Source organism: Poecilia reticulata, chromosome 17 (assembly GCF_904066995.2).
Source record: "Poecilia reticulata chromosome 17, P_reticulata-male-v2, whole genome shotgun sequence".
Taxonomy (NCBI): Eukaryota; Metazoa; Chordata; class Actinopteri; order Cyprinodontiformes; family Poeciliidae; genus Poecilia; species Poecilia reticulata.
The window spans coordinates 22,614,210-22,641,094 of NC_088846.1; the positions used below are offsets into that span (position 1 = coordinate 22,614,210).

General features: G+C 38.6%; 1 protein-coding gene and 1 long non-coding RNA gene across 3 annotated transcripts in view; one reads left to right on the forward strand and one right to left on the reverse strand.

The window, feature by feature from the left end:
* Window positions 1-21,999, reverse strand: part of LOC103479750 (netrin-G1-like) — an 87,383-nt gene extending 65,384 nt beyond the window's left edge. The window contains exon 1 of the mRNA XM_017310192.2: window positions 21,780-21,999. The gene's annotated coding sequence lies outside the window, so the exon portion shown is untranslated. The remainder of the gene's footprint in view (window positions 1-21,779) is intronic.
* LOC145547971 (uncharacterized) overlaps window positions 371-26,885 on the forward strand; it is a 49,158-nt gene continuing 22,643 nt past the window's right edge. The window contains exons 1-2 of one of the 2 annotated variants that reach the window (XR_014084246.1): window positions 371-2,443; window positions 11,481-11,675. This is a non-coding gene — a long non-coding RNA (uncharacterized LOC145547971). The remainder of the gene's footprint in view (window positions 2,444-11,480; window positions 11,676-26,885) is intronic. The other variant, XR_014084245.1, reaches the window with a different exon arrangement.

Here is a 26,885-nt window from a genome sequence, read left to right on the forward strand (position 1 = left end):
GACCGGAGAGATAGGATAAAGAGAGGGATGTCTGGGCCTCCCACATGGACCAGTTAAATCCATTGGTGGCTTTACCTACATCATAAGATCAGCTCCTGAATCACTGGGATAGATTGATAGATCGATAAATAGATGGACAAGTTTCCATACAACCATCACTGACATGGCATATTAGTTTGGGATTAATATCAGTCATCTTTATCCATTTCAAAAAACGGTTTATTTGTAAGGGATCACTGACTTGTTGAACCTTCAACTGTCTTCAAGTTTTTTTTATATTCCACCCACATTCTCTCTCTCTCTCTCTCTCTCTCTCTCTCTCTCTCTCTCTCTCTCTCTCTCTCTCTCTCTCTCTCACCATGCCTAATAGTTGGCACAATGTTCCTGGATTTGAAAGAGTCACTCTGACACCTTAAAACTTATTTAGTTTCATTTTTGCTAAATTCCTTAATCTTTCATTAAACATTCCTCAAGTTCAACATTGGGCTAGTGTAATGGACCTAATGACAGCCCAATTTGAAATTTGATGCCAAGGCCTAGAAGGCAGGTCCAGCTTAAAATGACCTGTCATTTCTGCTAAAAAGAGAAGTCAAATGCCTTGCTTAAAAATGACAGATTAAATAAATTCATATTAGTCCATAAGATGCTTGCTCATTAAAATGACTGAAGTTGCTTGGTGTATGATCATCCCACCCTGGAAAAAGAAAAGTTCAAATGTGTCTTTAAGTGGCCAAACGTAACACGGCATAAATTGCTAACGATGACGACATGCAAACTTCTGACCGGGAGACAGAATGTGTCTTAAATCCCACCAGGAATCCCTTCATAACTCCTCCACTCCATAACTCATCCACTGTTTTCAGCTGAACACAACAGTGGATGACAAGGATCCAGAGGTGGAGTCTGCCCTCTCACCCTCTGCCTGTCCTTTCCCTCTGCGCCACAGAGAGCCCGGGGCTGACAGAGATGGAGGGTTTGCTGTTTCATTCCGCTCCCAGGGGTCTATTGATGGTTTCAAAGTGGAGTCCACCTGCCACAGCTTTAATCATCCGTGACCCCAGCTGCATGTTGGAAGACCAACGAACAGTGGCGGGGGTGGGATCATGCAGTGCCTTTCTTGGATGTGTGAGCAGTCAAGAAAAAGGAAACGAAGACAGACATAAAGAGAAGATGAAGAAAGATTTGGTACCTGCAGAGTTACGAATGAGTGTTTTGAGTTTCCGTCTCCATAGCCAGATGGATGTTTGAAATAACACTGATTTAGATACCGCGTATATTTGGATTTATGTTTTTCATAAGTAATTTATTTGGTCTAAATGTATCATTAGTGTATTTAATTTCAACCAAAAGGTGGAGCACCGTGAATCAGCATGCAGGCACATCTCGTGGCTGCCAAATTAATTCAATTTATTCAAAAGCCTTTCTTAAGGCCAAGGTTGTAATCATGGCTTGCAATTAGATGGGACATAAATATTAGATGACTTCACTTTGCAAGTCCCTATGAAAGGCAACCCCAAGTATTTTTAAGCTGTTGTTGATTTCCATAAAGATATCAGGTGCTAGTGGCTATAATTAAAAGAGAATTGACACACAGTAGTGCACAAAAGTCTCCAATCTTTAAAGTGATCCATGATTAGTTGAACATGTTGGCCTAATTATGTTGTAATTTTCATATTAAATGAAAACTGCTGTTTGTGATGCGTACAAACTCATCATTAAAAAAAATATATATCTTTCATTATATTTTTCACCCATGGAGGTCACCATTTTTTCATCTGCGCAGTGCATGCTGGGTTGAGGATGCGGTTGGGTTTGTTCTGTACTGAAATCTACAGAGCAAACACAAAAACTGATACATGATCTGGCAGGTGGTCATTGACCCTTGGAACATTCATTTTACTGCTCAGTTGCTAGACGCCACCACTAGGGGGCGTCTCTTCTCTTTTTTTGTTGTTATTCACCGAGTAAGAATTTGCCCCATGTTTTTTGGTAAGTCAGAAAGAAAGGCGATGATGAGTTACAGAGCGGCGTGACTTCTGTTACTTTTCTCATTTATGAGAAGACGATGCAAGTTCAGTGCCATGGAGATCTGTTCAACGTGAAATAAAGTAGAAGTGTGGGATACTTTACCCCTGCGTTCTACATCATTCTTGTTAGAGTGGCTAACCACCGCTGCTAGCTAACTCCTTAGCCAACCTCTCACCGCACCTCCTCCCCCTACCCCGCAAGATAAAACCAAATGGTGTGCAAACAGTTTTTATCCACAAAGCACCTAAACTCCGCTGCCGGCTAACGAGGGAAAGACACTGGGAGAAACATCAGAGATAGACAATGCTGGGAACGCTTTTAAATGATAACGGAGCTATTCCTACTGCCACCGGTACCGACTGTGGAACCACGACCAATACAGAACAATTTATCAGATCTCACAGTCAAACCAGAGGTAAGCGCCCTTCATTGTTTAATTTATGGAGCTGAATTTGGCAGCAACACAAAAAACTGTCTTCACAAAAATCTGATTTCTATGTTTCATCAATTTCAAAGCACTCCTGTTAAAATTTTAAAGGCCTAACGCTGTTATTGCTGTTTTGGCTTGAATAGCGCAAACAGATCAAGAATACACTATTTACCCAAAATGCAATGCAGCGTAAACAACATGGCGATGTCCATGTGGCAATATTTTATTAAAATGTATAAAAACCAAACAGCCTACAGTATTATTTCTGTATTGCTTTTACAACTGAAATAAATATTTCTCAAATAAACTCTATTGTTACAACTAATTATAGATCCCCACAAGGTCTTTTACCTTGTCCTAGATACATTTTCCTAAAGTAGCTGTGGCTATCCGCAGGTTCTCCAGACACTTTATTTATATACTAGTTGAATTTTTAGCAGAATAGTTTACACTTGGTTTAATTTAGGGGTATAAGAAGCAAAGGAGGCTAAAGACAAAGACATACCACACATTTCAGAATTGTATTTGTGAAATCTATTGAAGACCATGTATTATTGTTTATCCAACTAATAATTGTGCACTACTTTGTATATCTACTCTAAACCCCAATTTAACCAAGCAGAAAATTGTAGCTATAACAGATGTAGGGTGTAGGCAACATAGTGGCAGCTCATCAGCCAGAAAGGCAACCGGCACAAGTGAATTTGAGTGCAAAAAAATGTCTCTGTGTGCAAAGAATATTCTGTGCTTTCTGGGGAGTAAGAAAGTCACCGCATGTTGATTTATATGAGGAAGTGATCAGGGCAAGGAAGGAGATGGGAATCGCTCTTCAGGACTTGGGTACTGTGGAGTTCTGTATTAATCTTTTTTTTTTCCAGTATACTTGTGCACATGTTTGTTCAAGTTTGAGTAATGCTTGTTTGCAACATTGAAAGTTGTAGACAACTTGCTGGCTTAGATCATTCCAGATATATCTTTTTAAAAGTAAGTCCAGATACACAGATAATGCATCACTGTTTTAACCTGATTGTAGAGGTTGTTTCTCCTTTAAGTACCAGACGACTAACAGGTTCTCATCTCCTCTAAAATTTCTTCAAGATGGTTTATTCGTGTTGGGAAAGTCATCATTATCTGTCCTAAGATTGAACTGTCAAAATCAGATTTTTTGTCAAATTCAATTTCAATTATTTTATTCCTGTTTGATTCAGTGATATTAGATTTTGATTAAATTACATTCGCTATCAATGACATATTTTCGTGATGTTAAAACATTTATTTACATATTATTCCACACGTACTATGTTTTAATTCAGCTGAAAACACACAGTTGGCTTTTGTTAAAATACATTTTGATTCAATTTGAGCTTTCAGATTTTTCAGTTTTCAATTATGTTGAATTTAAATAACCTGAAACCACATTTTCGAGACTTTTGTGCATTGCTTTTCTACCAGGAACAGAAACATTAGGAAAGTTTTATCATCACAGATGTCAGTGCAGTCTCTGACAAATAGAAATGTTTGACAATAGTGACGATCAGCTCAGAGTAGATGGAAAGCTGCCCTTCTTTGCCAGAAGAGATCTGTCCCAAAACCAGGACACATTAGCAGCAGGAACCCAGAATCTCTCCCCTTTGGAGCAGCGGGCAACATACCAAGCTCTGCGGGAGCTGTGCTAGATTTCACAACATGATGAATGGCACAAGACATTTTTTTTTACCTATAACAACGAATCAGTTCATCAACAACCCTCTTTATTATGTGAAAGGAGACAAAGCAGCCTTTAAAGACCAATCGTAATGAGACAATATTTGATCCCATCTGAGTGATGGGTCAGCCGACACATTCAAAGTGTTTCCTGCCCTCTAACTAGAGTAGAAATTAAATGATGAAATTGAGTATCTAAATGGGTTCGCTTTGAACAGCTTTTTATTTCCATGGGCTTATTTAAAATTTTATAATAAATGACCTTGAAAAGATCTTTATTCATAATGATTGAATCAAAGTAGTGGCGATTTCACAGAATTAAGCTGAAAGGAAGAGAAAAATCAAAGCTTTGCATGTGAAAAAGAACATTCTTGAAATCAAAAGAGTCCTTGAGTTTTTTTTTTGGTTTTTTTTGCGGTGATAGTTTTAGGTTTTGATTTACATCTCAACAGACCCATGTGGCCCTGTTGACATTTATTGGGAATGGCATGCCAGAAAGTCCCTTATTCTTTATATTCCCGGAGGTTCTTTTCGCAGTGTCTGAACAAGGTTTTGACTTTTCAAGTGAAGCAAAGGGAACTTGAGGTTTTCCTTCCAAGATTTGTTCTGGACTGACACGCCGATAAGAGTTTCTCTTCTGCAATGGGTCTCCATGAGTCCGACTTTAATAATAAAAATACTTTTGCAATTGCTTACAAAGACGATTCAAAATGAGTGAATGAGACAGGTTGTTTGTGTTCTTCATATGCTTAGGCTAAAGAGCAGATCTACAAAAATACTAAGGAAAAAATCTCGTGTTATCGTGTTATCATCTCATGAAACTAAGTGTGAAATTTTGGACCACAATTCCGAAAGATCACGGAACAGATCACAGAAAGATCTGATGCCCACAATGACACGTAGGAGTGGAAGTGACATGCTTTAGGGTTTATTTTATATATGTGGATCTGATGGTTTTATCAAAGCAAGTGAAATCCCCAACAGTTCAACATAGTAGTAATTTTTTTCCAAAAAACCTTCAGATGTCTGATGGAAAGTCGAGGGGGAAGATGGATTTAATTTTCCAACATCACAGTGAGTCCAGGCATGCATCCAGATCCACAAAGTGTTGGCTTAGTGGAAGAGTCCCGTGGGTAAGACATATATAGTTGTTAGATATTACCCCATCAAAAATTTTGGGATTCCACTAGACCCCTACCATTCAAGACAAAGTGCTGAATTTAAATTAAAATGCTTTTCAGTAAAGTACTTGTTAAGAGTGTGTTACACTTATGCAACCATGTAATTGAACATCATTTAAATATTTAACAGACTAGTGGAAATTTGAAATATGAAACCTCACATTGTACTGCTGTATGTGCACAAGGTGTAAGTTCAGATTTTTTTAGAGGCTAAAAAAACATGCAAATAAATATATATGATTATAAAAACAACAAACTTGTGCAAAAAGAAATGCTTTCAAATTTAGATTTTTTTTAAAACATAAAACTCATCAAACTAATACTTAAAATTAGGCAATGTGTATTAAAACAGGGCAGAGTACTTGACCTCCAAATGTCTGTAGGCTCAGTAAATTTAAAATAAAATAAAAAATGAAGCTTGTGAAGTCTTTAGCTTTGTCTGTTTTATTTTTTGGATAAAATACATTTGTTCCTCATTCAGTGAAGTCAATCATGGTGGATATTTTTACTCAAGTAAGAGTAGTGATAATATTTCTCAAGCAAAACATCCCGTGCAGTAAATCTTATCACAAAAGTGCATTTTCTTCAAAATCTTACTCAGGTTAACGAAACTGAGCAAATGCAACGAGTTACCAACCACCAGTGCATGTACATATGAAACACCTGTGTCGACACCTTTGACAGGATGACCTGAGGATTGTGCTGCCTGCTGCCTTTAATACAAATTGGGAAGGAAGATCACCAGCCTTTTTCAGGCCAATCTAATCTTTTCTTGGCTGGAAATGTTTGTCTTGGAGCTTTTCAGTTGTGTGACCAGTAGCATACTTCCCAGAAGGCGAGTTGAGATGGACTGCATCCCAGAATCAATTATCTATAAATTGGATCATTTTATAGTGAACAGTACAGCTAAATATGACTTGTGGAGGAAGTGTGGAGACATTTGCCAGAGTGCAGCCAGCCAGAACTGGGCACATGTTAACACAGCTTAGGACCGACCAAATCTTGCCACTGTCACTAATTAAATCCAAAGCCGTCGGTCATTATTATTTTTTCTTTCTCCAGGACAACAAGCATCGCTCTGTTTTACTGGCAGAGCTGTGTGGGTGCAGTCTTGCTAGCGGTATTAATTGATTGGTGTTTTCTTGTGTCCTGTCTTACTCGTCATCTGACTATCAATTAAGTCTCTGCTGCCTGTACTTCTCATTCATCATGCCATTTGTGTCTGTCTTGTTGTGAGCGGTTCATTATTTCCTAAGTGGACCATTGGCAGCCAACAAGGCTGTGCCTGACCTCTACCTAATCTAGTTCTGATTGAAGGTATTATTTGATGATGAAAAGTCCACCTTCTAATGTTAAGGTGTTTTGAAGTGCGTTGACTCAACAGTTTGGCATTAGCATAAAAATCAAAATCACTGACTTGATTTATGCTTATAAAGGGTTGACTTAGGGCTCACTGAACCGTGTCTAATTTAATTTTATCAGGTTAATGCGCTGGGAGGTTAAGAACCACAGGGACGCTGGCTGCTTGTACTGAATCCACAATCTCATATTTGAAAAACCCCAGCAAGCTCAAACAATAACATGCCTTTCACTGCAAGGATTTTGCCAGTGCAAAAGTGTCACCCTTCATTGTACTAAATCCACAAGCTTTATTTTGTTTCGTTGGTGATTTATCTGATGGACAAAAAAAACAATGCAAAACTGACATAATTGATAGTGTATGAAATATGATGTGTGCAGCACCCTTTAAACTGATGCAACTAAATAAATTCCAGTTGAAGCAACACTCATTTGATAAATGAAAGACTGTGAGACAGGCCAGACAGGGAGAGATTTAGTCAATGAACCAGACTAGAGGTGGTGCAGAGATGCACAGTTCAGGTAGAAGAGTCTGTCAACCACACAACTCTAGTTGCATCTAAAATTATGCCAGTTCAGTTTATTGGCACCAGCACCCCTCCCGACCCCACTAAGGGACAAGGGTGCAAGAAAATGGATGGATGGATGGAAGTTTATTGGCAAAATTAAAAAATCCTCAGGTGCTTTCAGTAGACAAAATACACAGCTGAGATAGAAAAATCTAAACAGTTAAATCAACAACCATGCCAACAGCGAATCACGACAGTGGCTTCTGTGGTGGTGCTGCTTTGTTTTCCCTGGCGATGGGAAAACGGCAGCATGTGTTGGGAAAGTTGAATTCAATCAAGTGTCAAGAAATCCTGGCAGAAAATGTCCTGCTGCCTGTGACTTGGGAGTTACTGGACTTTCAAAGAGGACAATAAGCATTACTCCAATTATACCAAGACTGGGTTTACCAAAAAGTCACGAAAGATACGACAGTGGCCTCATATTTGCGTGGCTAACACCTAATTGAAAATCCACTGTGGGATTTGGAAGAAGTCAGCTGCAGCATGCAGGTTTGAGACTATTAATGAAACAAAGGTTTTTGGCCGTTTCCTAACGTTTCTCAGGAAAACTACCAGAAGCTGGAATCTGTCTACGGATCCCATTGGCAATACCTGCTAAACGGTGCACAAGGCTAAAGTACGAAAAAGGCTGCCATAAAGGTGTCAAACAACCTTGAGGACTACAGGACTCGTTGAAAGAGAAGGTTTGCCTCAGTTTGCATCCCTTTTTTGTGGACGTCAGGCTAACTGAAGAAGGGCCTTATTATATCTTTTATTTATGTTATAAATGAGCTAGTGTTGATTTTCCTGCTAAAATGCCTCTCTATTTTTTTATTGATTGAGAATTAAAAATGCCCCCTTAACTTTTTTTCAATCCCAGTAGCAACTTCCTAACATCATTAACTTGTATAGCCGTTGAAAGATTATTTGTAGGATTCTTTCAATAATAACCTTTTGAATGATTCAAACGGTTTATTTATTTTACCTGCAAGCCACATATATTATTGTCCATATATAGCAGGTGGCATAGTAGCAGTCTGGAGAGAAGTTGGTTTGTCTTTTCTTCCAATATTAACAGCTGCAACTTGCCTCCAGTGAAAGTATTTCATCAGAAAGTGGGTGATTAAAAGTTGAGGGAAGGCAGATTTTCGATTGATGGAATGTCTCAGCCACAGGTTTTCTGGAGCACAGCGTGAGAGCACTTTTATGTGTGAGATAGATGTCATTGCACATTTCTTTCTCTGCCAGTCTCCTCTTTCCCCCACCCAAAGACATGATATTTTTGGAGATGGGAGCTACTGTATTTTACAAGCTTGTGTATCTACCTATACGGTTTGGCGTTTTCCATCTATACTACCCCTTATATTCATTGCGTCTTTATTTATTCCACCCACCTGAACTGTGGCATATATGCAGACAAGCAGCTTGAGACCAACACACACCATAGCAGCAACTAGACACATATTTGTTAACACCTCCATTAGACAGAGGCTTCTGTCTTTCTTTTCCCCAATTCTGGTCCTTGAGGTAACCTTTCTTATTCTGAAAATCCGCTGTGCAGGCTCCCTTCATTTAGGTGTTTCTTGGGTGGGCAGGGTGGAGACTGCATTATTTATGATGCAAGTGATAGGCACCAAACAGATACAAGAACAGCCCCTCGTATCAGAGCGAAGCAATCAAACACAGTCCCAGCGCTATTAGGGATGCTTCGCGACAGCTCTTTTCATTTTGAACATAAAACATTGCATCCATCCCCTGCTGAGAGCCTCGGAGAGGACAAAAATAAGAGGCTTAAGAATTTGGAGTCCTAAGGGAGCTTGGCGGGATATCTTCCCCCTCCGAATGTTGGTTTTAAAAGCGCCGCAGCTGATTTGTCAGAAAAAGGGAAGAAGTGAGCGCGGCTCATGACAAAACATTTCCCTTGATGAAGAAAGACACATCTATCTCCACCCCTCATCTTGGAGGAAGCATCATTTTCCAAAGAGACAAAACATCCCATCACCGCTGAAGAAGCGAGGCTGCTCCCGCATACAGACAGATCTAATAAATTTGTATTGCAATGCAAATAGTACCTGTCCGTTATCACCCACCGCCGAATCGCCTTTGTTTGTCCGGATTTACATTAATCTCAGAATCCAAGGAGTGGCAGCAAAGTAGAGCGTCTTACTTATGATGTTCATGTTATGGAAGATGAATAAGGCATGACGCTGAAGTGTTTGGGTGCAGACCAGGCTTTGCAGTGGGCGGATGGGAGCCTGCATTGAGGGTGGTGTGGGATGGAGGGTGCTGCAGAGGCCACAGGGTCCACAGGCCAGGTCTGCAGAGGAAAACTGAGTTTGTCTTCAGTATGCCAGGCAGGTGCTGAAATCCACCAACTCCTTAAATATTAAACGCCAACCACCTGCAGTTTTCTCTCTTTTTCTCTCTCTGTCTCATTCTATTTAATAATAGACAGCAGCCACCGAAGATGGCATGTTTCTATGCGTAAACCATAGACAATTACGTAAAAAATAATTGATATTACAACATCGGAACATAAATAGCAAGTGTGTGTATACTTACAAAGACTGTGAGTCAGAGGATAAATACAAAGTTAACTTTGAAAACCAGGGATAAAAATACCCTTCAAATTCTGTCCACTGCTATAATAATCAGGACTATTACATCTTGTCACATTAGAACCAAAATGTCAATCTATTTTAGTGATTCTATGAAAAAGACCAGCACAACGTACAACTTCTAAGTGGTTGAAGAACCCAAAGTAACAGTCCAATAGTTTAGATCAAAGCAGTTTTGTCAGAATCGTCCAGTCAAAATCGTGTCAAGATTTAATCTAATTAACTAATTAACTAATCCATAACTAATCTAAATAACTGATTAATTTTAATTTACAGTATCTGACTAAGCAGCTTGCAGCTGGGACCACAGGAAGTACTGATTTAGATGTACGGAATAACGAAGCACATTCAGATTTTTGTAAGTATAAAAAAGAAAACCTTGTTTCATTTTCTTTGAACGTTATGGCCTACCAAATAATGCATGGATTGTGTTTCTCTATCACATAAAATCTTAATAAAGTCCATTAATGTTAGTGGTTACATTGTGACAAAATGTGAAAATGTTCAAAGGACATGAATACTTTTGTAAGGCACTGTCTGTTGATGGCAATCACCTAACATCTAGACATTTCATTTAATTAGAAAATGTAGACTTTTCATTTGGCAGATACTTTGTTGATTTATTTTTTTTTTTCATTCTGTGAATCGACTCCAATCCCCAAAATGGATTTGGTGTTTTTCTGGAGGCCGACTGCTGGCCTCATTTCCTGATCAAAAGAGTTCTCTGTTCCTGTCTGGGACAGATCTGGGATTAAATGACTATCTTTGATGACTCGCTTTACAAAATTACAACCCTCTCTCCAAAGATTACCCTCCCCCGCTGCTATCTCACAACCCCAATTTCCAAGTTAAAAGACTTAATTTGGAGTTATTTGGAAGAGTCGCAGCATAATTCTAAACATTTATGTTAAATGGCAGAAACTACAACAAAATGACTTTCCCATTTGAGGGTCAAAGATACGTATAGATTTCTATTTTAATACGAGCCATAATAATTTTAGATAAGTTGATATATAAAGTCATCAGGTGTTCCTCAGTATATAAGTATATTGTTATGTTTAAGTATATTTCTTGTGTAGTAGTCCAAAAGGAAGATTTTAATATAGAAATGTTTTGCTACAACCTGCTGTCTCGGCAGCAGACAATCAAAGACCCCCCAGAAATGGCTGTTTTATAGCATGTTGGTGAATTTTATTTTGAAACGAACAAAAACAGTTTTAAGTGAATTCTGTAAGATTTGTACTTTTGTTGTTGATTAAATTATGTTTTTTACTTTTAATATTGTCCAGCTACTGATATTCCTTTTTACAAGATAAGAGTTTTTGATGTTTTTCTTTCAAATATTTTCTGTTTTGCATTTCATTATGCGAAGAAAAAAGGTGCAACATAAATAATACTTAACATGTTTATATTGTCTTTGCAACGCTACAACAACTTTTTGCTGTCGAAGCGTTAAGTATTTTCTTTCGGTAAATTTTCTTTGTTTGTTTTTCAAATGATGAAACTAATCTGAGTTCACTTGAGGGCAACCTTGTATAGCTGTTTTCCAGATTACCTGCAACTCAGTCTTCCCATTCAGTTACTTGCATTTTCTTTTTTTGCATTTTTCAAGACAAACTTGGAAGCTGTGTGGTTGCAGTGCAGCAGAGAGGAGCTCTGTGAGGCGGAAGCTCTTCTGGAGGCAGCAGCTCCAAGGAGAAGCTGCTTTGTGGAAATATAGGAGCTGCATTGTGGAAACTATAAGCGTTGCCACAGGAGATTCAAGGATTTCTCAATCATGGATGAAAGAATCAAGGCAACATTCCAGGTATGTTTGTGATGAGGGAATAATATTGTTACAAAAAGTTGATTTTGAATGCCTCCCCTTTAAGCAGACACGTAAAGCAAAAAATGTATGTAAGTTTGTGTGACTGACGTGTGATAACCCAGAAATACATGTGCACAGAAGAGGAACAAGCATTATTGACAGTGGTTTGAATTCACACCCATGGGGACTCAAACAGGATGTTTCCTAAGGTGTATTGTGTCTTTATGAAAGAAAAGTCAACAACATCTCCTTTAGCTAGAGAGTCCAAAGAATTTACCCCCCAAATAGGTCTACATCAGATGTGTGCTTGAAAGCTAATCCCATTTTGAGGACCAATTGTAAATGTGACACAATAGTGATAGGCCATAAAGCCTTCTCTCGGGTCGGGTTGTAGTGGTAACAAGGTCCAACGGGGCACTGTAAAGGTGCATTTCAAATGCCACCCTTATGTCATCCTTTTGCCTCACAGCTGTGAGTAGCAGAGTCAGAAGGGTCATAACAGAGAATTTCATCCGCTCTCTGACGAGGGGTGAGCTGAGACATGTGCACCCCTGTCAAGACAGACCTGAGCTCGTCTGACGGATAACTGATACCTGGGCTTTAAAAGAAATGAGAGCAAGAGCAAGTCTAGGGCATCATAATCCCTTTGGAAAGGCTTTCCATCTCTCACAAATGCTGGTGACTGGGCTTGGGTAATTTCCCCACAGGATTTAGAGAGAGAACATTAAAAAAAGAGCCTTGTAATATTCCACCTACCTCAAAGAGGCTGGAAGGTGCACTGCTGAACCGCTGCCAGTTTTAGAAGGATATTAGGAATGTCCTCTGTTATTTTACACTAAAAGCCCAGTCCTGCCCCACCAAAGTGTTCACACCCCTTGAAATCTTACCCTGTACTTCCTCCTGGTTCAAAAATTACGTTACAGAAAACCACAATAAAATACTTAGATATTTGTTGTAATGCAGGGGTCCCCAAACTACGGCCCGCGGGCTGGATCCAGCCCGCCTCCACTTTTGGTCCGGCCCCCTGAACAATACCAGAGAGCATTCAGATTTTTTTTCATTTACCGTTTTTTTCGGACTACAAGCCGCTTATATGTGGATTTTTCTTCAACCACCAGGGGGCTCTTTAGCAGGAAGTGAATCATTGGAAGTCTGGTTACTTGCGCGCCAATATTCAGCCCACAATCTGCAAAATGAGTAAGAAGCAGATCAGATGCCTTTGGAAAGTTTCTTTGCAAAGGGGAAAGGCCCAGAGAAGAGACAGGAAAATGGATTTATCCCGGACCGGTAGGTGAATCCCACATTACAAGCCCGCTCTGCGTAACATGTGACGACCGGCTGCTAATGAGGCAATGATGCTAAGCTGCTTCGCCACATAGAGACCGATCAGGCTGTGCTCAAGCAACACTCCGGGTGTTATTGTCTCTCATCAGTCCCAGATGAGACCGTGTCGTTGCAGAGAAACAAGCTCAGGGCTCTGTTAATCATTATTGTGAGTTAAAATTTTCACGAAAGTAAAATGTTCGTTTTTGTGGCGCATCTGTATCTTATTTCAAAGGGATATGTAAACGTTACCATAGCGACCAGAGTCGTAGCGTTTGGGTCGAGAGGAGATGAGTACAGCTTGTGAGTCTTAAGTCTGGTTTAGACGGAAAGATTTAAGAATTTTCCAACCCTCTGTGACCACAGAGCTGATAAAAGTACAACAGGTTCGATCGGTTCGTGTGTCCAAGGCAGGAGCAACACGAACCGATTCCAGTCACAAACATCCCGATTCCAGAAGATAATTCAGTAAAACCCCCAACATAGCGGGAATTTAGAATAACCAAACACGGATGACGATGTAGAAGCAATAGTGATAGTTTGTGGACTCATTTTAAGAGATAAAAGACGTAACAAAAATAAAAAGGCGGTGGATGAAAGACGACGGGAGCAGCCGCTCTATTTGCTGCACTATAATTTGGAGGTGAATATGTTTTTTCATAGTTAACATTTTTAACTGAATAAACATAATAATGACCTTTAGATTTAATAATAAACATTTCCACATATCATCTCCGATATCCACCGGACTCTCAGTTGCGCAGATGTCAGCTGTTTGGGATTCCCCTCTGTTCTTACGTCACTGCGCTTTTTGATCGGCTACCTGTCACATTCAACAGGTTTTATTCTCGTTCCCAGTCAGGGAAAACCCCACAGGCTGCGATAAAAGGGCCAAGACAACCCAAATAGGGCATATTCAGTATTTAGTGGGAACACCAACATGCAGAAGCCTTATCTGACTGTTCACCCCCCATCCTCCTCTCGAGAGTTTGGGGACCCCTGTTGTAATGTGACAAAATGATAAGACACAACTTAACAAACTTTGTGCATAAAAATTTGGATACCCCACTGGTCCCAACACTTGCTGTAAGATGCTGCAAATTAAGATGTAGCCTCGGACAAATTGACTGCAGGGTCAGGGGTGACTGGAACTCATTGCCCCCAACAAGACTCTCTGCCTTCTGTAATTGGATACAGCATCACAAATGGAGTTGTTGCGCTGAAAGAAGGGAACCCAGCTCTGACAAGTGACTTGCCTGTAGGTTATATTAATAAGCCATTCCCTCCTTGTGTGTTAGGGGCGCTCAGAACACTTTTAGAGGATTTTTTCTTTCATATGTGGCGTTTTTCATCTTTCTCTTAATTCACAATAGGCCCTTTGGCTGCAAGTCTTCCCTGCAACCTGGTCCCACATGATGTGTTCCAGAGCGAAATTTAATAGTTTCACAAGAATGTCTTTGAAACTGTTGAGAAGCTCAGTTGTAAATTTCTTATGGTTTTATAATTTTTTTTTCTTTTGATCAGTAATTCAGCTACCTTTTTCTTTGTATTAAAAAACTTTGTTCAGAGTCTTATAAACTAATTACTTTTTTATTGGAGCCTAAATTACTGAATGTACTCAAATGAGGGAGCAAACTGACTGCACTCACCATCCACTTCATTAAGTAAACCCGTTCAAATGATTGCTAACACAATTAAGGCAGAAAACGTCCGTCACATGTTAGTAACTCATTTTATTTCGGCATCTAGACATGTTGAATTGCTGAAGTTCATCAGAATGAGGGAAAATAGAATAGTTTTGTTCCTTGGGTCACGGGAGAAACGGCAGATTGGTTTGAAACAACCGAAAGGCTGCAGTAATCAAATAACCCTTTGTCTTTACCGTAGAATGGATACTAAGTGCCACTTCTGTGGAAACTTTCACTACAATCTGCACAAGCTCATCAAAACTGGACTATAAAAGATTAGAAAAATGCTGCCTACACCAATCTGTCTCCGTTTTATTAACAATACTCAGATCGTAAGGTTGTAGACCCATCCCATCTTTTATCAATTGATCAGGTTGTTGCTGGTGGTGTAATGAAGAGGAGATGTACATTTTGATCCTCTTCCCACCAAAAGCAAAGTAGCCTGCCTGACTGTGTTACTGACAATATTTGTTAATTTATGACCACAATATTCCTGTTCTCAGATGTCTACTTACAGCAGCAGAATCCAAATAAATCACTTACATCAACAGCATATCAGAGCATGATCTCAGAGGAAAGTTTCCAAAACCATGTTGAATTTGTGCCATAAAGACAAAAGATGGAGCCAGTAAGTGTACATCATTTAGTTTTCGATTTTCAAAGTCACCTTTCTGTGTTTTGGAAAATAAAACCAACATGTCATGGGCATCCATGTTAAATGAAAATCCCCGACTGTTCTGAATGCAAATTTTACAGATCACTGCAAACCACACTATACTTGTGCTTATCCACAAATTTTAATGCTCCTATTGTCTCTGTGAGACTCTCTGGGTTTGAACTGTTGTTTCACTTCATGTGTCGGTTTTGCTTTCCACCACCTACTATTTGGCAACTAGGATAACTGGTGGGTGGAATTTGCTGCTTCAGAGCAGGTGATATGAAGACCTGTGGGCTAACAGGAGACCTGCAGATGTGAGAGGTAGACACCAGGGCCTCTTGTGCAGTGCTCTGAGTCAAACCTTGTGTAATCCTCTGAAGGCTTCTGCCACATTCTCTAAGTAAAAACAAAATGTGAGGAAGACTAGATCTACTTGTTGGTCAGTGTGGGGACGTCCGCTGACGAAAAAGATGAAGGTTTCTGTACAAGATAAAAGACTACCACCTGATAGAAAATAGCCAGAAAGACGGAGTTGAGGGTCAAAAATTAAGCTAAGCTAAGTAAATGCATGCAAGCCTCACTTGGACCTTAAGATAAATGGGGACTGTTTTATGATTTTTCAGAGTATATATAATAATTTTGTTTAAACGCTGGATATTGTTCTCGCAATATGTTGCTATAAACCTCTTAGATCTCTGTTATAAGACAGAGATCTAAGTTTAGTAATAGCTAACTAAACTTGGCTATTGCTAAATATATAGTTAATCACTTGGATAACTACACCTCAATTAATACAGGGCACAAAAAGCTTGACTCAATGACAAAATTATTTCAATTAACCCATGAAGAACTGATCCTCTGCCTCAGTACACCATTCTACAGTAATAGTTTGTCATGAGAACCCTAAAAAATTATATAGTTGATCCAAAAATATGTTCCTCTTTTATTATTAATTTTGTGGCCAAAAGTTCAGCTGGTAAACTACAAGATTTTTTTACTACAAAGTATAAACTCCTCATTGCTGCATTGATCCAACACTTAAGACCCGCTTTCTTCCTTTAACTAAACAGGTAAATATGCCTCAGAATAGCAATGGGGGTAACAGTGCGTGGCCCTGAAATTATGCCTGTCTGACGCTCACCCCTGAGACACAGTTGAACAGTTCAGTGCTGAAGCAGAGCAGAACAGCGTGAATGAATATGCACTTTGACTGGGAGTGTGGAAACCATAACCCCCTCAGCCCAGCAGTCTGACAGCCTCCTGCTGTTCAGCACTTGACTTCTGGCAGCTTACAAAGTTTTTTTTTTTTTTTAGTTTTTTTTCTGGTGAATCACAACTTGGCTACTCTTAAATAAGATGAGCGAAACTCTATTAAGAGTTGAAAAGCCAGCTTCATTTTCGGGTTTAAAATTTGGAGTAAGCACAGAAACGATGTCCAGGCTTTCTACTTTCATGTTTTGTGTCCAAATACTACATACACACATCAGGAAAAAAAAATGTTTTGCACTGGAAAGCTCATGTTTTCATTACCCTGTCTCTTACAACAACATAGAGAGAATTCTTTGTGACATCTCATTCTGAAATCTTGTTGAACTAGAGTTGTTGAGGGAAAAAACGGTGAAGTCATAAGTTCAAGCTGTCTCAGAATAAGGAGGAAACGATGCAAACGCTGAGTAGAAAAGTATTTCTTGCTATTTTTAAAATTCCTTTTGAACAGACAGGTGCAATATTGAACAAACTAAATCCCATCCTTGGGAAGTGGAGAGGAAAGAAAATTCTTCGTCCATACACCACGTGTTACAGGAACAAGTTTGTCACATTATGAAAATAATTAAACACATATATTTACTTAAACTGTATAAAAAACTGCTTTTTTTCTCATTTTCCAGCTTTAAGTCAGATTGAACTTTTCTTCCTTTAGTTAAGGTGACAGTTAAGGAGCTTTCCAAAATGGTTTAAGTTAAATTTAAAGATGTATTAAGTTTACTCTCAGTTTACAGTTTACAATTATCTGTAATTGATTTAGCAAATGGCAATACTTTCAGTAATCTTTACTGACTTACAGCAGAAAATAGTTTAATCAATGAAGAAAAGTGGTTGGTTTATGTTTATACAACTTTCATTTCTAACCTTGTTGAACATTTTGTGATCTGTTCTGAATTTTTTTATTTTTTTTTTAGCTATAAAACATTTTTTAACTAAACTGTGCTATTACTAAATATATACAGTTAATAACTTGGATAACTATACCTCAATTAATATAGTAAACAAACCTTTGTTGGTATATTACTAATTTTACCCATTGGATCAATTTAGCATAATGTGCAGTTTGACTTAAACTCTGAAGAAAAACTGAAGCTACATTTCAAATTGCTATAAAAACATAAGTACAGTTGGTAAACATACTAGGGCTCAGCCACAGTAGCCATGCTCAGAACATCACCTGAAGAGTATTTCAGAGAAGAATTTAGAGCACAGAACAGAGAGGATTTAGTGATTTAGATGCAGCTGTTAAACATTTGGCTGCTGCTGCTAAATGCGTGCATTGGCAGTTGAAACAAAAAGCATAAAACTATAAACTCCTTCAAAGGGTATTTACAAATTTTATTCCTGTCAATCAGCTCTCCTTTTTATTAATACCAGTGAGATTTTATATTCTGAGGATTCCTTATTACTTATTTTATATGAGGCACAACTTGTAATCATCAACTGACTAACAGAGAAATCCGTGTGAGTAGTATGTACAAAAAATTGCTAAAACCCATTACGATATTCTGTCAGTCTTGTTTTGAGTTGCTCGGTGAACTGGACGTGATTAAAATTACTTTTATGTATTTCACATGATGTGAGTTATCTTGCTCTTATAACTTTAGTTCATCTAGTATTTTGAAATTATCTTTCTCTTTAATGTTTTTTTTTTGTTCCCAATTTTGAAAAACAGTGGCATGAATTTTCTCATTAGAACCTGACGGCCTACTGAGCTCAGTTTGAAACTCTTACAGTACCGTACACACCATAAGAATGACTTAATATTCAGCAGAGTGAGTGGGGAGTCAAACTCAGGGTATCTTGGTTGGAGGACTAAGTTTAGGCGTTATACAGAGACAGGAGGAGACCCCATGGGAAAGGTACACACCATTGCAGTTCATGAATTGGCTCCAGATGGAAAGTGGCAAGAGGGAAAAGCGGAAGGGAATTGTATCGACAGGTTGCGGAGGGGAAGGCCCTGAGCCGAGGCCATTAGCCATGTTGCTGAGTCACCGGGGGAAAGCTCAGTCACTTCACGTTTTCACTTTACCTGCGTGTTGATAGGAGCACTCCTCGGCCACCCTGGATGGCAGCCCAGCATCGGGTCACAACATGAATCAAGATGCTGATGAGTTTGAGTCCCGCAAAGCTCCAGTAATAAATACCTTTAATGTGGGGAAGACATGGGGATAATTGTCTTGTCCCTGAGCCCATCTCTTTCTTTTTAATGAGATTATTACAAGGTCTTATTACCAAAATGACTTTCTCTGTCTCTCTTTAACATTTAATTTACACCATTTATTGCTGGTAAGTGAAAGTTTGGAGCCTATTAACACCAGAGGGCTCAGCAGGAGAGCAGGTGTACTTTGTAAGTTGCTTTCTCCTGGTGTTTAAAGAGGAGAGACCTGAATGACAAGAAAAAAGGTTGTTATGGCTAAATGTGAATTTTGTTTAGAGTCAAGTTCAAATATGAATGGGTAACAAAGAAAAGACCTGTCAGGATCACAGGCAGTGTGCTTCATAGCGTGAGTTTATAAGTAATAATTAGTCAGTTAAAATTCACACAAAATTAAATCAATATGTTTTATTGTTTGTACTCTTTGTATTCCAAAAACCTTTTTGTCTTTTCATCTCTTTGTAGCTGGGAACTATTTTTGAGGGCTATATATAGTAAAAAATTTAAAAAAAAAGAAATCAGAAAAGCGAGCATGCAAGATCTGTGGTCATTGCTCTGATGTTGGTGTTTGCAGTGACAGTCAACAATGGAGAACCTCTAAATTGTGTTTTTGACTGACTCGAATAAACCCAGATATTTTTATTTTGTTTTATAAACATTCATTGCTGACCCAAACATAATGGTTGGCTTGTCATTTTGCTATTTATACAAATGTATTTATTATTGGGAGGCTTGAATTTTATTTCTTTAATCGTGCAACCATTTGGCTCAGGTAGTACAGTCTCAAGATAAAAAGAAAGAAAATAAAATTCCAAACAAATACCAAATTCCACAGCACGCCAAACTAGAACTGCAACTCCAACAAAATGTTGACCAAAGCTGCACAGTTTCTCACTTCTTCATTGCGTGCCTGCTCTTCCGAAAGATGTGCTGCTTGAGGGCTGTGAAATCACAATCATTCTGCTTCAAAATTTGACAACCATTCCTGCAGTTGCTCAAGATTAAACTTATACATTCTCTCTTCCATACTGCGCAGCTCTTTCATAGCGGATTGCATATAGCATGTGCACTGGTCCACTGTGGTGGTTGAGATGTTGTTTAAAGTTTGAAGTGACATAAAACATGCACCTATCAAGGAATTCAGCCTGCTGTCAATCAAATTGCTTTTGCGCAATGCCCTGGCGCAATACAGTGTGGCGCTATACAATGGGTTCAGCCATTTCAGTTCAAACGTTTGTGTTATTTGTGGCTGCGTTTCAGGTTTTCCAACCGTTGAAATTATATAACGTATATTTTGTCTCATCAGGACTTAGCATGCACTTTAATGTCAGCCCTGTGAGAAGAGAGAAACTGGCAAACTCAGGAGTTTAACAAGATGTTACAGGCCATTGCCACGTTGCAAAGTGAGCATCTAACTGCAGTCCCCACTTTTTGACAGTGGTGACACACTCTGATGTGGAGCTCGCCTAGCTGTGCCGGGAGAGGCGTCTATTCTTATTAGCTCCATGCGAAGCAGGATATTTGGAGTGAACACTGTCAAAACCCTTTGCAGTCTTCATCTCAGCTGAAGACAACCCGTGCCACAGCGCATCCATCAGGGAGAGGCCCCGCTACCTCTGTCTCCACAAAGACTTTATGGGGTGAGAATGTGAATGCATAAAAAAGTTTCCAACGACAGTTTCCTTTTAAGCGGTACCAATACATCTGAGCAGACAAGCTTTAATTAATTTTTAATAATGCCCAGGAAAGGGAAAGTTAGGAGTTATACAGTATGTCACCAAGTAGGGTATAAGTTATGCTTTGTAGAACTTTGAACGTTTCCACGTTTTGAGTGACAAACTATGTAGCAATATTGAGCTGCAATATTCTACTAATATCCAAATACTACCAAAATCAATCAAGCAGTACATTGTATGAGAAATCAAGAAGAAGGGAATTGCTTTGCCTTTCTGTAGAGTGACCCTTATCGTAAAAATGAAGAATACAGGGCTTTCTGTCTTTGTCATGATATGATTCAGTTTTTTCACCCACATGCAGAGAAAACTCAGAGATTGGGCTTGGTTTTTAGACGATACATTGTGATAGAAACGGTTGGGTTCTGTAGGAGTGCAAAGAAAAGAATCATGAATAGCCAAGAACAAAAATTGTGCAAAACCTCAAGTGGTCCCATACTGCTGCCATGCTTTCTTAAAGCTCACAGTTTTCCAGGTTTTACATTTGTAAGATGCTAAAGTCTAGTTGAAACTTTACACTACATTTGATTAACCTAACATAGTGTACAATGGAAACAAAAACATTTGTCACAGTTGCGTCTCTAGAGGTTGATCAGTTCTCTCTGCACCAGTTGGTTAATAGCTTTTTGATGAAGGTTTCTTCATCACCTATGTCTTAAATTTACAGTCTTTTGGCTTTTTATACTCTAGGCTTCACGTTTTCACGGATATTTACATAGATATACAAGATCTTTAAGCTCGGAATGCCTCCATACAAATACCCTAATCTTTGAGCACTTTCACAGATTCTCAATCAGCTTCAAGTTGGAACTCTAGCTTGGCCACTTCAAAAGGTTAATGTTTCTGACAGTCAAAGGAAACATGTTGATATAGTGGAAAGATTGTTTCCACTCCTAACTACATCTCAATATCAAATATGATTAAACATTGGATGTTTGGCATTCAAACAAAACATTTTAAACAAAGCATCCATCATGGTCATATCTTTCTCATATTTCTAAGCCCAATCCACCTGACTGGAATCAACAGTTGCTGGACTAGACCTAGGATTTGAGGAACTTGTAGGTTACGCTAGTGTTGCAGGTGAAAACTTACATCTAGAAAAGGCAGGCCTTGCAAGAAAATGACTTTCATCATGTCAACATAGACTCATTTTTTATGCTAATAGGTTGTATGATGAATACCAGACTTCTAACCTAGAATTGCATTTGCGGTTCATTTATCAGTGACTTCATCTTCATGGCGGTGCCAGTGTCTGCTCATGTTTGTGTCTCTTACCTGACATGATGTGTGTGAATGTGTTGCTCCTCTTCTCGGTTGTCTTTCACCATGCGTTGGTGTGAGCCACTGTGTGTACGCATGTGTTTCCTGTCTGAATCCATAAGCCAGTGGAGTCAAGGGAGTTGTCAGAAGGTGGTTGCCCTGGTTTCCTGAGGAAGAAAGATGAGTATCTCCTCTACAAACCCATAAGAAAGAGGCAAGCTGCTTGAGTCTAGCAAGAAGAAGTAAACAATGGAGACCACTGGTGATATTCACCAATAACAGCATTTAAAAGTAAACAGAATGCATTTGATTGTTTTGACATTAGGAAACATTGGTGTTGTTCCTTCCTTAGACTTTGAAATGTGTGCATTATTTCCTTTTAAGAAGCAGCAATAACGTAATAAGCTCTTCTGCAGTTTGATTGCTCTACTCCCAGATCTCTCTGCCAGCAGATGGATTTTTCAGATAGAGCTAACAATCTCCTCAGGCTTTGCTAAATGAATTAGGGAGGCCTGAGTAGCTGAATTTTTAGCTCCATGTACTAGATGCACAATATACTGAGCAGCTGAAAGCCTAAATACCTGCTGGGCCTCAAAATTACCATTCAATTGCCATCAAGAGCCCCACAGAGAGGTCGTAGAGGTTGAAAGACTGCACTGGATAGAAAGAGCATACAGAAAGAGAGGCTGATGACAGCAAAATCAATTCCTTAAATGAGCGAACAACTCAAGCAAGGATTGAGTTTCACTGCTGTGATAAAACAAAGAGCGCATTATGTTATAAATTGAGCTAGAAAATATGTGTTAAGCAGCCAGTGATCCAGCATCCAGCAGCGATGGCAAGTGGATTCCCTCTTTCGCTGCTGGGCCTCTGGCTGCAGAACAATAAAACTACAAAGTCTTGCTGCTCTTTGCTGCAGTTAATACTGGTAGTGCTGCACCAGGAGAGGCCTTTGATTTATTTCTCAAGGAAGTTCCATTCCACATCAATATTTAAGGTTGTTTATGTTTAGCTGTCCTGGCCATGCTCCATGTACTTTTAGATTTTCTTTACTCATCTTTGTTTTTCTTTAATGCAACAGCTCTAAGCCAGCAGACTTTGTGCTGCTTTGTCTGGAAATGATTTTCAGATGGTGGCTGAACACTGTGGGTGATTCCAACCACACAAACGTTTTTTCAAATCCCTTTTAAAGATTGAAAACAGTATCCCTATATTTTTTTGCACCCAAAGACTGTTTTTCTGGGTGTACTTCAGAGAGCCTTCTCTGAAGTAGGTGAAATAAAGAATTGCGAATGCATTTTAAATATTATCATAGATTGTAAATGGGTAACAATAGAAACATAAATAGAGGACAAAATAATGTGAGCATATATTATTTTGGGGTTCTCCTTTATCCCATTAATTCTGAAGAATAGCCAGATATATCAATCCAAAATTGTGAAAAGCAAGACAAATGACAGTCATGTAAAAAACATAGGTTACCAATTCAATATTTACTGAGGTGAAATGCTTCGCATAGCCATCTGCTATGACATCGATCACAGGAAACATCGTTCCACTACTCCCTTTCAGCTGTTAGGTGTGTGCAGTCCCTTTCAAGTAACCCCACGGCAACTCTATCAGAATAAGATCCTTAGTTTGACTCAGCCCAGGACTTTCCATTCATTCCCAGCCAGTCCTTGGTGGATTCACTGGTGTATTTTTGGCCATTGTAATGTTACAGGATCCAATTCTGCTTGAGCGGTGAGTTTTTTTTTTTTTACAAACGGTCCCACATTTTTCTCAAGTACTCTCTGACGCACATAGAATGGGTTCTGATGCTTCTCCAAATCATGACACTTCCTGCTCTAAAGTTCAGAGTTGGTATGAGATTCTTCTCTTAGAATGTTGTATTTGGTTTATGCAAGACATTCTCTGTAAAATGTTATAAAATTTTGCAATCATTATTCCTGAGGTTCTGGTATTTGCAGGGTTTACATTAATTACAGAAGCAACCAAGAGGCTTCTGGTGACTCTGGAGGAGCTGCAAAGCTTCACAAATCAGGACAGGAAAAGTTTACAATATTGGCCATTATGGGAGAGTGGGAGGAAGAACTAAAACAATAGCCATGATAACAAAGGAACCATTGTTTCATTGTTTGGAAAATGGAATTTAAAATTTCCCCCCAAGCACAACAAATGTGTGAAAACAGGTCTTGTGTTCAGATTAAACCAAGATTGCAGGCAGAAAACTGATGCTACAGACCACCTGTATCATGCTATGGGGATGCTCTTATTTTTTTGGCTGCCCCATAATGGCTTATTGATAATGCAGACATCCAAACCCCAACTAGATCAAATCAGTGATGTAATTTCCTCCTTAATCAGTTCTTTAATGTTTAACCTTCTAACTGTTTGCTCTGATCATGCCTAATGTTTCTGTTTTTACTCTTATACTTAAAATGCGTATAGAAAAATATCTAACTCATGTATGTTATGATCTACATTCAGTTGCTTTGAAATATATTTTCTCCGCTATTCCTCCTTATAAATAGTTAGCACTTTTTTCAACCATGTAAAAAATCCCTACCTACTAAAAGCAGGAGCAAAATCTCTCTAAGCACTATTTGTTGGTGTTACCTTGCTTAATACTTTCTTATTTGAACTCTAATTGCGTATGACAATTCTACAACTCTTAAAAATGTTATTGGTTTGCCACAAGTTTCATCCACAATCGAGATAGGGCAAGATAACCAGATCACAGGTGCACTACATCAGTCTCTGCCAATGTCAATGGGATTACCTGTCCTCTGTAGCCTGAGCTGAACAGAGGGAGGGATACAGCAAAGAAGCTGGGGAAATAGGTCAAGTACACCGATATGGGCAGGTGTTCTTTTGAAGATGTCTCAACAGTCTCCAGGGAACGCAGCATAGTAAAACATTCCCGCTTTGATATAAAAGTGAGTTTCTGTTAGAACCAACACAGAGCTACAAGAAGTTCTGTTCCAAATATTTGGTTTAATTTGGTGCACATCTGAGCCATTTGGGTTAACTTTTTCAATTTGAAAGATGAACAGTCCGTTTTCAAGGAAACTGTAGTCTCATTTTGCACAACTAAAGAAGTTTAAATGGGCGGTGTTATGTATTTTGTAGACGTATAGTACAGTTTCAAAGCACAGTCAAGTAGCTGTTATTTTCAGTTGTTATAAAAATGATGTACATATCAAACATGACTTAAAAAAAATTGAGTTTCTAACTTGACACCTTGAAATCGGACTTTCTCTTTTTAAGAAACTCCTGACTGCAACAATAATAGGCAATTACTATTTGATTTCATTGTGCAAAAAAAAAATAAAAATACAATAAGACATTATTGGTAGATTTATAATTCCAGGAATTGACATGCCAAGCTTTAGCCCTTAGTACTTAGGATGGTGCCCCTGCCTCTTTATTCTTGGAAAGGTATTGTGATGGTTTGCCGTCGATATTGCCCAGTTACTCCCAACTATCCCTTAAAATCAATTTGCCATGAAAGACTGAACCAGGACCCAAGGCTGTGGACATTACCCATGGGAAAAGACAAACTGGATGTTTTAATAATGGTTCTTCATTTATAGAGAAACAAGCGGACACAAAACCTTCTGTCAGAAGCTTCCACAAAGCGGCTTCAGAACTTGTTATGCAAATGCAAACAATCCTAATTATGCAGTCTTTTAATGAAGCCCCTGCTTATTACACAGAACATTTACAATGGACTTTTACTAAATGTGCCTGAGTCCACGTTAACAAGACAAGTTCCCAAGTGTAGCCAGCGGGATGATGTCACTGGGATGAAAGACAAAGTGGTCATGCCTTTCATGTTAGAAATCTCTGTATTAAATAACAGATGAAAGAGCTGCTAAAGAGAAAAAAGGCCTCGTCGCGCTGGCTACAAAAGACAAAGCTAAAGCCCCGAACAGGATTTCAAGGACAGGTGGCCTTGTAACTTAGCGAAGAGGCCGAATCTGTCGACCCCTCCATCATCTTGGGAAGTAGCTTTGACCTCGATGATGGATTTTGTATCTGGCATTCTTTTGACTTTCCTTCAATGCCAACATGAAATAGAATCAAGATCCTTTGAAGTTAGGTGTCAAAACACAAGTCCTCACTTGATAGGGAATATGACAGAACTTCTCGTGGTCAAAGTTTCCCTCTTCAAGGTTTGCTTATTTGTAAAGAAAAGCACATATAGGAAACAAGAATATCATGTAAAGATCATTAAGTGCAATTAAAATGACAAGAGGATAACCAATCATTAGCTTCTGTGGTAATTATATATATATATATATATTATATATATATATATATATATACATCTTTTATTTTCTACAGTTTGGACATACTTGATATGTTTCTGTGTTCTAGCAATCTACATATGGATAACAACTGTCTAATTAAATGCCAATAATACATAAAGCAATCTTAATAAATAACATTTCAATATCCAGACGAAATGTTCTGGATGTGTTAATTCTGCATAAAAGCAACATTTTACATTTCAATAGAGTTCATTTACATAGAACCAAGTCGCATCAAAAAAGCTCCATCAAGGAACATGACACAGCCAAAAAGAAACAAAGGACACAAAGACTAAACAACTATACAAGGTTAATAGCAAAGATAACTCCACTAAGGTGTTGAGAATAAATAGTTCTGTGTTTTTCCTCTATCTCTTTTAGCTAGTTCGAATTTTAAAGCTTAAAGGAACACAACAAAATGTAGACGAATATTGGTAATTAAATTCCCATATTTGGATTGCACATGATATTTATATGCAAATAAGTGGTCATAAATGCAGGTTACTTGTGTTACTGTTTTACTTGGTGGTGCCAGTATAAGACATCTTTGTCTACTGCACAAATGTCATTTATCATGTCATTGACGGAAAGATGCTGTTCATTTTGCTAACAAAATGCATTAAAAAAATGAAAACATTATGCATGAGCAGAAGTCAAGGTATATATAAACCCTTTAGGCACAGATTTTTTCGATTATCAAGAAAGTAATTATAATATTGTATAACAACTTAGTTTACAAAGATATAATTGACTGCCTTTGCAGAGTCAGTGAATGCTGCTTGTCTGCTACAACCCCCCTGTTTAC